The sequence below is a fragment of the Dendropsophus ebraccatus genome, chromosome 3 (genome assembly GCF_027789765.1).
Source record: "Dendropsophus ebraccatus isolate aDenEbr1 chromosome 3, aDenEbr1.pat, whole genome shotgun sequence".
Taxonomy (NCBI): Eukaryota; Metazoa; Chordata; class Amphibia; order Anura; family Hylidae; genus Dendropsophus; species Dendropsophus ebraccatus.
Genome location: NC_091456.1, coordinates 191,381,375 through 191,392,113, shown reverse-complemented (window position 1 = coordinate 191,392,113; position 10,739 = coordinate 191,381,375). Strand labels below are relative to the sequence as shown.

Genomic DNA, 10,739 nt, shown 5'->3' with positions numbered 1-10,739 from the left:
CTTACCCAACCTGTACACCCCTATAGACTGTGGCGCGCCTGCAGCCCTGCTCACCAGCTTCTTGCTCCCGCTGCTCCCCGCGGGGAGCAGCGGGAGAAAGAAGCTTGTGAGCGGGGCTGCGGGTGCAACAGCACGGGCGCTGCACTTCTTTACAGGGTGTCCCCCGCAGCTGATTGGAGCAGGAGCGCGGCGGCAAGTTTAAATAGCCGCCCGCTCCTGCCTCTCACTGTTCCCGAACACGTCGAACTGTCAGCTGAACATCAGTTCAGCTGACAGTTATCCCCCTGGTTTTGTTCGGATACCGAGCAAAACTTCAGGGGGAAATTTAGTTCAAAAACCGAATTGTTCGAATCCCGAGGTGTTCGGGAACCGAGGTTTTACTGTATAGCTAATAAAAATCTCTTCTGCCTCATTCAGTGCGATATAAAGTTAACCCACTGTTGTGCTGCCGTAGAACGTCCAGCAATGTGAATATTTTTCTTTTTTTATCTCCAGTATGTACTTTTTTTAATTATCATTATTATTGTTGTTATTATTATTATTATTTATTTGGTTTTTACATTCCCCATCTTTGTTCCCTTCAGGTTTCTACAGTAACATCAGCTGCTGATATCTTCTACATGAGATCTTTTTCCAAATTGACTCCTCAAGGATGAAGAGAGACAGGAGCAAGATAGCGGAGAGGATAATAACCCTCACCCTAGAGATACTCTTCCGGCTTACTGGAGAGGTGAGGGATTCTGGGAGTGATGTCATCATGACATCATTCTTATCTATGGAATAACAGATGGATAGGACTGGGGAGGTGAGGGATTCTGGGAATGGATGGAGTGATAGTAATGTGTCTCTCCACACACAGGATTACACAGTAGTGAAGAAGTCCTCTAGTGGGCGCTGTGGGGCCCCTGGGTGTGAAGGATGGGGAAGAACCCTGAGCCCAATCCCGGGGCCCCTGATACATGAGGAAATGGAGGAAGAGAAGATCCTAGAAGTCACCAACAAGATGATGGAGCTGCTGAGTGGAGAGGTGAGACTGTGGCTGCTGGGAATGCTGGGACATTATACAGTAAGACCACTGGAGGGGTGGGGGGATGACTGTGTGACCATTGTGTGTGTCAGGTTCCTATAAGGTGTCAGGACGTGGCGGTCTATTTCTCCATGGAGGAGTGGGAGTATGTAGAAGGACACAAGGATCAGTACAAGGATGTGATGCTGGAGGATCAGCAGCCCCTCCCATCAGCAGGTAATAGACAGGACTATATACACACCTCCTCTCTGTATTATCTGGATGGAAAGAATGAATTAAGTCTCTGTATGTGTTCCCTCCAGTCAGATCCAGTAAGAGAACAGCACCAGATAGATGTCCCCGTCCTCTTCTCCCACAGGATCAGGATCAGGTAGATGGAGATGTTCCCTATGATCTGTACATCCCACCTGGCTTCTCCTACTGTCTGATGACTTTTACAATATTTCTCTCACATCTTATGAATCAGGGGGAAGATGGGAACAATATTAATGCTCCAGAGACAGATGTGAGCGGTGATGAGCAGTATAAGGAGGACATCACTACAGGGAAAAATCTGAACTATATTAATGCCATGCTCAAGGTGGTCAAAGAAGAAGAAGAGGAGACATACATGAGCGGTGATGAGCAGTATAAGGAGGAAGTTACTGGAGGGAAGAAACTGAACTGTTTTAATGCTACAGACATTAGGATAAAGGAAGAGGGAGATGAAGAAGAGACAGATGACAGCAGTGATGAGCAGTATAAGGAGGACATCACTACAGGTAACCGCCCAGGTGAGTAGTGACCACTATATGCAGAGAACAGTCACACATTCTCCTCAGTCACCGGCTGTAACTATTCTGTGTGGAATATTATAAGCTCTGTGTCCTGTCAGTTTTCCAGCTATATAATTATTCAGCCTAAGATCTAATATAATATAGATGAGGATGTGACGCGGCTGCAGGTAATAACACATGATGTGTGTATAATATATGGAATACTGCCATATAATATGTGTGCGCTGTGCCGCCCTGTAGCTGGGTTGTGCTTCACTATCTGGAGAAAAGTGCGGCACTGCCAGCAGAACATTTCCCGCCTGATGAACATGTCTCCAGTTCTGTAAGAATTTCCCACACTTGAATAGTCGTGTCCCACCGGCCCCCGGACTGATGGCGTCTGTAGCTTTTATACATTTCCCTCTATTTCAACCTTTAAACTCTATAACCTGAACTCAAGGTCATAGAGGACTTTTCAATGGGTTTGGCCGATATTCATAACCAAACTCCGCCTGAGAACAACATAGAGTTCCTGCAGATGATGTTATTACCCATAATGCATAGTGACGCTGGACTCCTGTTTTACTCTATGAACCAGATGACACGGAATGCACCTGCCTCAGTGTGTCAGTGGGAGAGCTCGCCCGTCTCCGCTTCTGCCGTTCTATAATTCTTATTATGTTACATAAAAAAGAGTAACTTTCCATGTCTGCAATATGTTTAAGCTTCTATAACTGGGAAATCAGAGAAATGGTGTTTTCTCCTTTGCAGATGATTCTACCAGGAGCTCAGGGGGACATCAGATCTCCTCAGAGGATCATATCACACAAGATACATATGAGGAGCCAACCACTATCCCAGATACACCCTCAGCCCCTCACAGCAAAGATCTCTCATCTCATCCTGTTATACAAGTCCCATCTTCTGCTCCATCACAGCAAGCTGACATTTACAGAGAAGACGATGAACATCAAACAGATAATACAGGAAAGCCTCAGGTTTCATATTTACAACATAAAAAATATCTTACAGGGGAGAAGCCATTTTCATGTTCAGAATGTGGGAAATATTTTACTCACAGATCAAGTCTTCTTAAACATCAACAAATTCACACAGGGGAAAAGCCATTTTCATGTTCAGAATGTGGCCAATGTTTTACTCGGAAATCAGTTCTTGTTTACCATCAAAGAATTCACACAGGGGAGAAGCCATTTTCATGTTCAGAATGTGGGAAATGTTTTATTGTGAAATCACATCTTGTTAAACATCAACAAATCCACACAGGGGAGAAGCCATTTTCATGTTCAGATTGTGAGAAATGTTTTACTCGGAGATCATCTCTTGTTAGACATCAGAGAACTCACACAGGGGAGAAGCCATTTTCATGTTCAGAATGTGAGAAATCTTTTACTGGGAAATCACATCTTGTTAAACATCAACAAATTCACACAGGGGAGAAGCCATTTTCATGTTCAGAATGTGGAAAATGTTTTAATCAGAAATCATATGTTCTTGAACATCAAAAAATTCACACGGCGAAGAAGTCATTTTCATGTTCAGAATGTGGGAAATGTTTTACTCGGAAAGCAAAGCTCCTTGAACATCAAAAAAATCACACAGGGGAGAAGCTATTTTCATGTTCAGAATGTGGGAAATGTTTTACTGGGAAATACCATCTTGTTAAACATCAACAAATTCACACAGGGGAGAAGCCATTTTCATGTTCAGAATGTGGAAAATGTTTTTCTGACAAATCATATCTCGTTACGCATCAGAGAACTCACACAGGGGAGAAACCTTTTTCATGTTCAGAATGTGGCAAATGTTTTACTTGGAAATCAATTCTTCTTGAACATCAAAAAATTCACACAGGGGAGAAGCCATTTTCATGTTCAGAATGTGGGAAGCGTTTTACTTGCAAGTCAAATCAACTTAAACATCAAAAAATTCACACAGGGGAGAAGCCATTTTCTTGTTCAGAATGTGGGAAATGTTTTACTTGCAAAAAAAGTCTTCTTGGTCATCAAAAAATTCACACAGGGGAGAAGACATTTTCATGTTCAGAATGTGGGAAATGTTTTATTCATAAATCAGAGCTTGTTAAACATCAAAGATTTCACACTGGAGAGAAGCCATTTTCATGTTCAGAATGTAAGAAATGTTTTACTCAGAGATCATCTCTTGTTACACATCAAAGAATTCATGCAAGAGAGAAGCCATTTTCATGTTCAGAATGAGAGAAATGTTTTGGTCACAAATCAAGTCTTCTTGAACATCAAAAAATTCACAGTGGAGAAGCCATTTTCATATTCAGAATGTGGTAAATAATTTAGTCAAATCAAATATTCTTGAACATCAAAACATTCCCACGAGTAGAAGCCACTTTCATGTTTACAATATGTGAAATGTTTTAGTCAAAAATTAAGTCATCTACAACATTAAAACATTCACACGGGAGTACTTACTTTCATGTTCAGAATGTGGAAAATATTTTGTTCTGAAATTAACTCGTTAGCCATCAAAAAAATCAAACAAGGTAGAAGCCGTTTTTATGGTTAAAATTTTCATGTTTAAAATGTACGAAATGTTTTACTCAAAAAATATTTTTTGTTGAGCATTAGAGAATACACACAGGGGAGAAGCCGCTTTCATGCTCAGAATGTGGTAAATGAATATAAAGGATTGTTTATAATTATAAAGAGAAGTGACTGTATGTGGAAGTAATGCCAGGTGGTGTTGTAGGGGTAATGCCAGGGGGTGTTGCAGGTATATATTACAATATTTTATAATGATTTTACTATTGTCAGGGATTAGTGTGCTCGCTCAGCTCTTTCATTTGCAGCTTCAGTTGCACAGTCCTGGCAGGCTTCATCTGCAACTTTGTCGCTTCCTTTTATGTTTACTCTGATTTTATTTAGAAGCCAACAGAGCAAATTGTACAACATGTCAAATCAATGACCAAAAAATGTCAGTTATAGTGGCATAAAGAATAACCGTGATACATAGCACATCATGTTTTACATATAATTTGAAGCAACATAAGGAGCATAATGAAACACAGGGTAGCTATGCATCTACGCTATGAAAATGGAATGAACAAGGCACCTTGAGGTGCTGCAATTTTGGAGAAATATCAAGAAAGGACATGCGCCCATGAGGGGCCAACACAATGAAGCCAGTACAGTATAGGCTCATGCATAAGGGCGCAGAAAAGAATCAAAAGAAAAAGGAAAGAAAGGAAGCAAAGAAGCATAAGAAAAAAGAAAGAAAAAAAAAAAAAAGGGGGGGGGGGGAAACAGCAACGACAACAAAGACAAGACAGAGCGGAACACATAAACACAGGGGAAGGGGGTAAGGGACCATGACATAGAGAGGGGGGGGGGGTAAAGGGGGTAAAAGGGCGCTGACCCTCAACACCACAGACTCACCTCAGCTCCATACCCTCACAATAAGAGACTAGCAAAATCTGGAGCCTCCACAAAGAGGGTCCACGCAGTCCAGATCTTACGGTGCGCCTCCGTTCTGCCCTGCGCCTCGGCCACAAATTCCTCCGCCCGTTGAATTCCCTGCATTTCAGTGAACCACTCCCGCAATACAGGGGTCACAACCGTCTTCCAGTGTCTCGGTATCACAGCTCTCGCAGCCGCAAGAACATGTCTCAGCACGCCCTTCTTGTGACGTGACATTGAGCCGGGTAGTAGGGAAAGGAGCATGGCACTTGGAGTATTGGCTATACGTTTACCAGAGTACACCTCATACACCCGTAATACTCCTTCCCAGAACACCTTGATTTTGGGGCAACTCCACCAAATGTGAAGGAGTGTTCTTGTCGCTTCCTTTTAATACTGGGGGGAATAAACTAAGGTCATGTTACTGATGAACTTGCTGTGATTATCCTTCCAGACATTACAAAGTTGCAGATAGGGACTTGTTTACATCATCCTAGTCAGAAGGGAGGGAGACAAAAGCTCAAAGATTTTTTTAGGTGTATACATAGATAGATACAGTGTGTGTGTGTGTGTGTGTGTGTGTGTGTGTGTGTGTGTGTGTGTGTGTGCAGGGCCGCTTCTACCATGAGGCGGAATGAGTATTCCGCCTCAGGCGGCACATTCTGGGGTCCCTTTAGGGGCGGCAACTTCTGCCCTGTCATCTGACTCCCGCCGCCCGCTCAGGTGTCCCCCTTTCCGCATCCCTAGAAGCTGCAGCTCTGCAGCTTCTAGGGATGCACTGCCGTCAGACTCGTGGCCCTCGGTGACAGGAGAAGACGCCCCCACTCACACTGTAATCCTCTCTCCTGTACTGTACGGCATCCGCTGGGTGACAGGCCCCTCCCCCAGGCCAGGTCACAATGCTGTACAACAGAGAGCTTGTATGGCGCTGTGACCTGGCCTGGGGGAGGGGCCTGTGTGGCGTCTTTTCCTGTCACCGAGGGAAAGGAGAAGCGGTGGATGGTGAGGAGGGGAGCAGGTGGGGGCCCTCAGGTTTTGCCGGGACTGTCCTGATTCTGACGAGACAGCCCCGGCAAAACCATGTCCCGGGAAGCCCCGCCCCCTGCCGCGGGAAGCCCCGCCCCCTGCCGAGCGCGAGTGATGTCACCCATGCAGAGTGGGAGAGGAGTCCCTGGAAGACTAGAGGGTCCATACTGGTGAGGTGAGTATGGCTTTTTTTGTTTTAAATACAGATGAAGGGGCTAGTGGTATGATGATCAAGGCACAGGAGGAGGATGAAGGGAGAAGTAGTATGATGATGAAAGGGCAGAAGGATGAGAGGGGTTATACTATGATGATGAAAGGGCAGAAGGATGAGAGGGGTAGTAGTATGATGATGGAGGGACAGGAGGATGAGAGGGGTTGTACTATGAGGATGGAGGAGGAAGGAGGATGAGAGGGGTTGTAGTTTGATGATGGAAGGACAGGAGGATGAGAGGGGTAGTACTATAATGATGGATGGGCAGGAGGATGAGAGGGGTTATACTATGATGATGGAAGGGCAGGAGGGTGAGAGGGGTAGTACTATGATCATGGAAGGGCAGGAGGATGATAAAGTGGGTCGTAGTATGATGATGGAGGGTCTGGAGGATAAAGGTGGGGGTAGTAGTATGATGATAGGGCAGGAGGATGAAGGGGGGAGGAGGATGAAGGGGGGAGTAGTATGATGGTGGAGGGGGAAGGAGGATGAAGGGGGGAGTAGTATGATGATATGGGTAAGGTGGTCTCTGAGGCTAACAGTATTATTGAGGGTCTGAAGCTGGCAGTATTAGGCCGTCTGAGACCTATACTATTTGGGGGTCTCTAACACTTGGCTCCCCATATGTCACCACCATTAAGACTGGCACTTATACATGCTCCTCTGCAGCCGCCGCTCTCCGCTCAAAGAAGTATCATGTTACTTCTTCGAGCGGAGAGCGGCGGCTGCGGAGGAGCGCACGCTCTCCCATAGATGGGCTATGGGACAGTGAGACAGGCGGGATCCTGCGGCGGAGAGTTCCACCGCGGAATTCCACCTGTTTTACTCAGTGTGAACATACCCTTAGTGTATGCACTTCTGTTATATAGTTCTGTATGCACTGTTGGTATGTAGTTATATATGCAATGTTCACTGCTGGTATATAGTTGTGTTTGCGGGGGAAGGGGCGCAGTTTCAATTTTCGCCTCAGGCAGCATAGAACCTAGAATCGGCCCTGTGTGTGTGTGTGTGTGTAAATAAATATGTATATATAATATAGGGTGGGCTATAAGTTTGGATACACCCTGATGAAAATGGCAGTGGTTGCTGATATCACCTAACCATTTGTGGCATGGGAGGGGGAAAACATTTGAGGTGCCCATCAGCAAAGCTGTCATTTTGGATTCAACTTTACTTTTTTCAATGGGAAGGGGGTCATGTGACACCTCAAACACATAGGGGGACATGTATCATCTGGCGTAATGTGATTTTTGGCGGAAAGTGCCGATTTGCAAATGATTTTATTCGCAAATGGCTGATTTGCGAATAAAATCGGGGGGCGGAGAGGGGGTGTGGAGGGGGCGAATTCAGAGTCAGCGCAATTTACTATTCGTTCCGGCAAAAGATACGCCGAAAACCTACTCCAGCTCTCAGCAGGCGTAGGTTTTCTGCTGTGCGCACTGGCGGGCACGGCATTTATGTAGGGGCAGTCCGCCTCTACATAAATCTCCGTAGCACCGGAGCTGTGGGGACATTTTTGAGTCCGGTGCAGAAAACGCAGGACTTAATAAATGTCCCCCATAGAGAATTGCACATGTAATACAATGACTGGCTCATTTTTAACGTAGCTCACAGTGCTGCCCATTGTGTTGAACTGTCATCGTGATTCTGTTCGACAGCAATACCACAAGAGAAATGCTGCCACAGGCCTCCTGTATCCGTTGTTTCAGGTGCCCCACATCCTGGATCTTCACGGATCATACCACAGCCCTTGGGGGCCATTCCACTGGGCCACGGCGGCCAATCCACTTCCCAGGAAACCACATCGAGGAACGTTCGGACCTGACATCCGTAATGTAGTGGTGCACCATCTTGCTGGAAGAACTAAGGGAATGTGCCGGCTCCAGTGCACAGAGAGGCAAACACATCATCATGGAGCAATTGCAGATACGGCTAGATTCACACTGCGTTTTCAGCATCCGTTTAACGGATCCGTTTTTTTTAACGTCCAGAAAAATAGGGTCAGCAACGTGTTTTGGTCCGTTTTGGTCCGCCAAAAAAAACGGATCCGTTTTTTTTTATAATGGAAGTCAATGGAAAAACGGATGCACACAAATGAATCCGTTTTTTGCAATCCGTTTTTCATGCGTTTTTTTCAAAAAACGGATGCGTTAAACGGATGCTGAAAACGGAGTGTGAACCTAGCCTACCCAGTGGGACTTAGGTTTCCATTGATGGAGAATGGCCCCACTATCTTCATAGCCCATATACCACACCAGCAGTTTTTGTGTTCCAGCACATTTGGAGGGGTCTGTCCAGTGTGGGTTACTGTCGGACTGTTAGTTTTGTATAACGTCACTAATCACATAAAAGTTTGCCTCATCACTGAACAGAACCTATTGTGTAAACCAGGAATGGGGAACCCTCCGCCCTCCAGCTGTTGCAAAACTGCAATTCCCATTATGCCTGAACAGCCAAAGCAAAGGGTTGTGTACTGCGCTCACCAGACATCAACACAATGTCTGTCCGCTCCTTGTTGGTAACTACTGCGATGTGGCAATGGCTGTAACAATAAAAAATCATGTCAATAACTCAATAATGAATAAAGATATATTAAAAATGAGCCCACCATTGTTTTTCTTGTGTGATTCTCTATGTGTTTGATGTGTCACATGACCCCCTTCTCATTGAAAAAGTTGAATCCAAAATGGCAGCTTTGCAGATGGGCATCAACCAGCTTAAAATGTTTCCCTCTCCCATGCCACAAATGGTAAGGTGATATCAGCAGCCACTGCCATTGTTATCAGGGTCTATTCATACTTATGGCCTACCCTGTGAGTGTGTGTGTGTGTGTGTATATATATATACACATACATATACACACAGTGGTACCTTGGTTTAAGAGTAACTTGGATTAAGAGCATTTTGCAAGAAGAGCTCACAGTTTTTCAAAATTCTAACTTGGTGTAAGAGCATTGCTTTGGTTTAAGAGCTCCCTGTACTGGGTGGGAGGGGGAGTGGGGGAGGGGCATGGCCTGCATAGCGGGGTCTACAGCCCTGTACTCTGACCCAGGAAGTCTCCCTCAGCTTCCAAATCATAGCAGATCAGGCTGGGGCTTGCATCGGGGGACAGGACTGGGGAGGTAATCTCGCAATAGCTGTAACCCCTCTCTCCCCGGACAGAGATTTCTGAATTTATGTGACCACAAATGTCCTGCTCATATATAATATATAATATGCCTGCACTCACACTCAGTTATACACACTGCTGATATATTCCTTCACTCACACTCAGCTATAGACACTGATGCTATAATATGCCTGCACTCACACTCAGCTATACACACTGCTGCTACAATGTGCCTGCACTCACACTCAGCTATACACACTGCTGCTATAATGTGCCTGCACTCACACTCCGCTATACACACTGCTGCTATAATGTGTCTGCACTTACACTAAGATATACACACTGCTGCTATAATGTGTCTGCACTTACACTCAGCTATACACACTGCTGCTATAATGTGCCTGCACTTACACTCAGCTATACACACTGCTGCTATAATGTGCCTGCACTTACACTCAGCTATACCTACGCTGCTATAATCTGCTTGCACTTACACTCAGCTATACACACTGCTGTATAGAGAAGTTTCTCTCACTGTCCTTCTGCAACTCTCTGTGATTCTCACATCCTGATTGCTGAACACACCCCTTCCCCATTGCTGTCATGTGACCACACAGACCTCTGACAGCAGCCCTGCTTCTCTATTCTATCCTGTTGTACTACGCTACTGCATTATGGGGATCTGCAGCTCCATCCTGTATCTACAAACTGCTGCTGTGTTATCAGGGTTATACAGTTACTATACATTATACACCACATGCTGCTATACTGTACAGTAACTTATATATCACATATCCAGCTGCTGCTGTGTTATCAGGGTTATACAGTTACTATACATTATACACCACATGCTGCTATACTGTACAGTAACTTATATATCATATATCCAGCTGCTGTGTTATCAGGGTTATACAGTTACTATACATTATACACCACATGCTGATTGCTATACTGTACAGTAACTTATATATCACATATCCAGCTGCTGTGTTATCAGGGTTATACAGTTACTATACATTATGCACCACATGCTGCTATACTGTACAGTAACTTATATATCACATATCCAGCTGCTGCTGTGTTATCAGGGTTATACAGTTACTATACATTATACACCACATGCTGCTATACTGTACAGTAACTTATATATCATATATCCAGC

General features: G+C 44.8%; 1 pseudogene; it reads left to right on the top strand.

Annotated features, from left to right (window-relative positions):
• Positions 1 to 232: 232 nt before the first annotated feature.
• Positions 233 to 4,925, top strand: LOC138786846 (zinc finger protein 665-like; annotated as a pseudogene).
• The last annotated feature ends 5,814 nt before the right edge of the window (positions 4,926 to 10,739 follow it).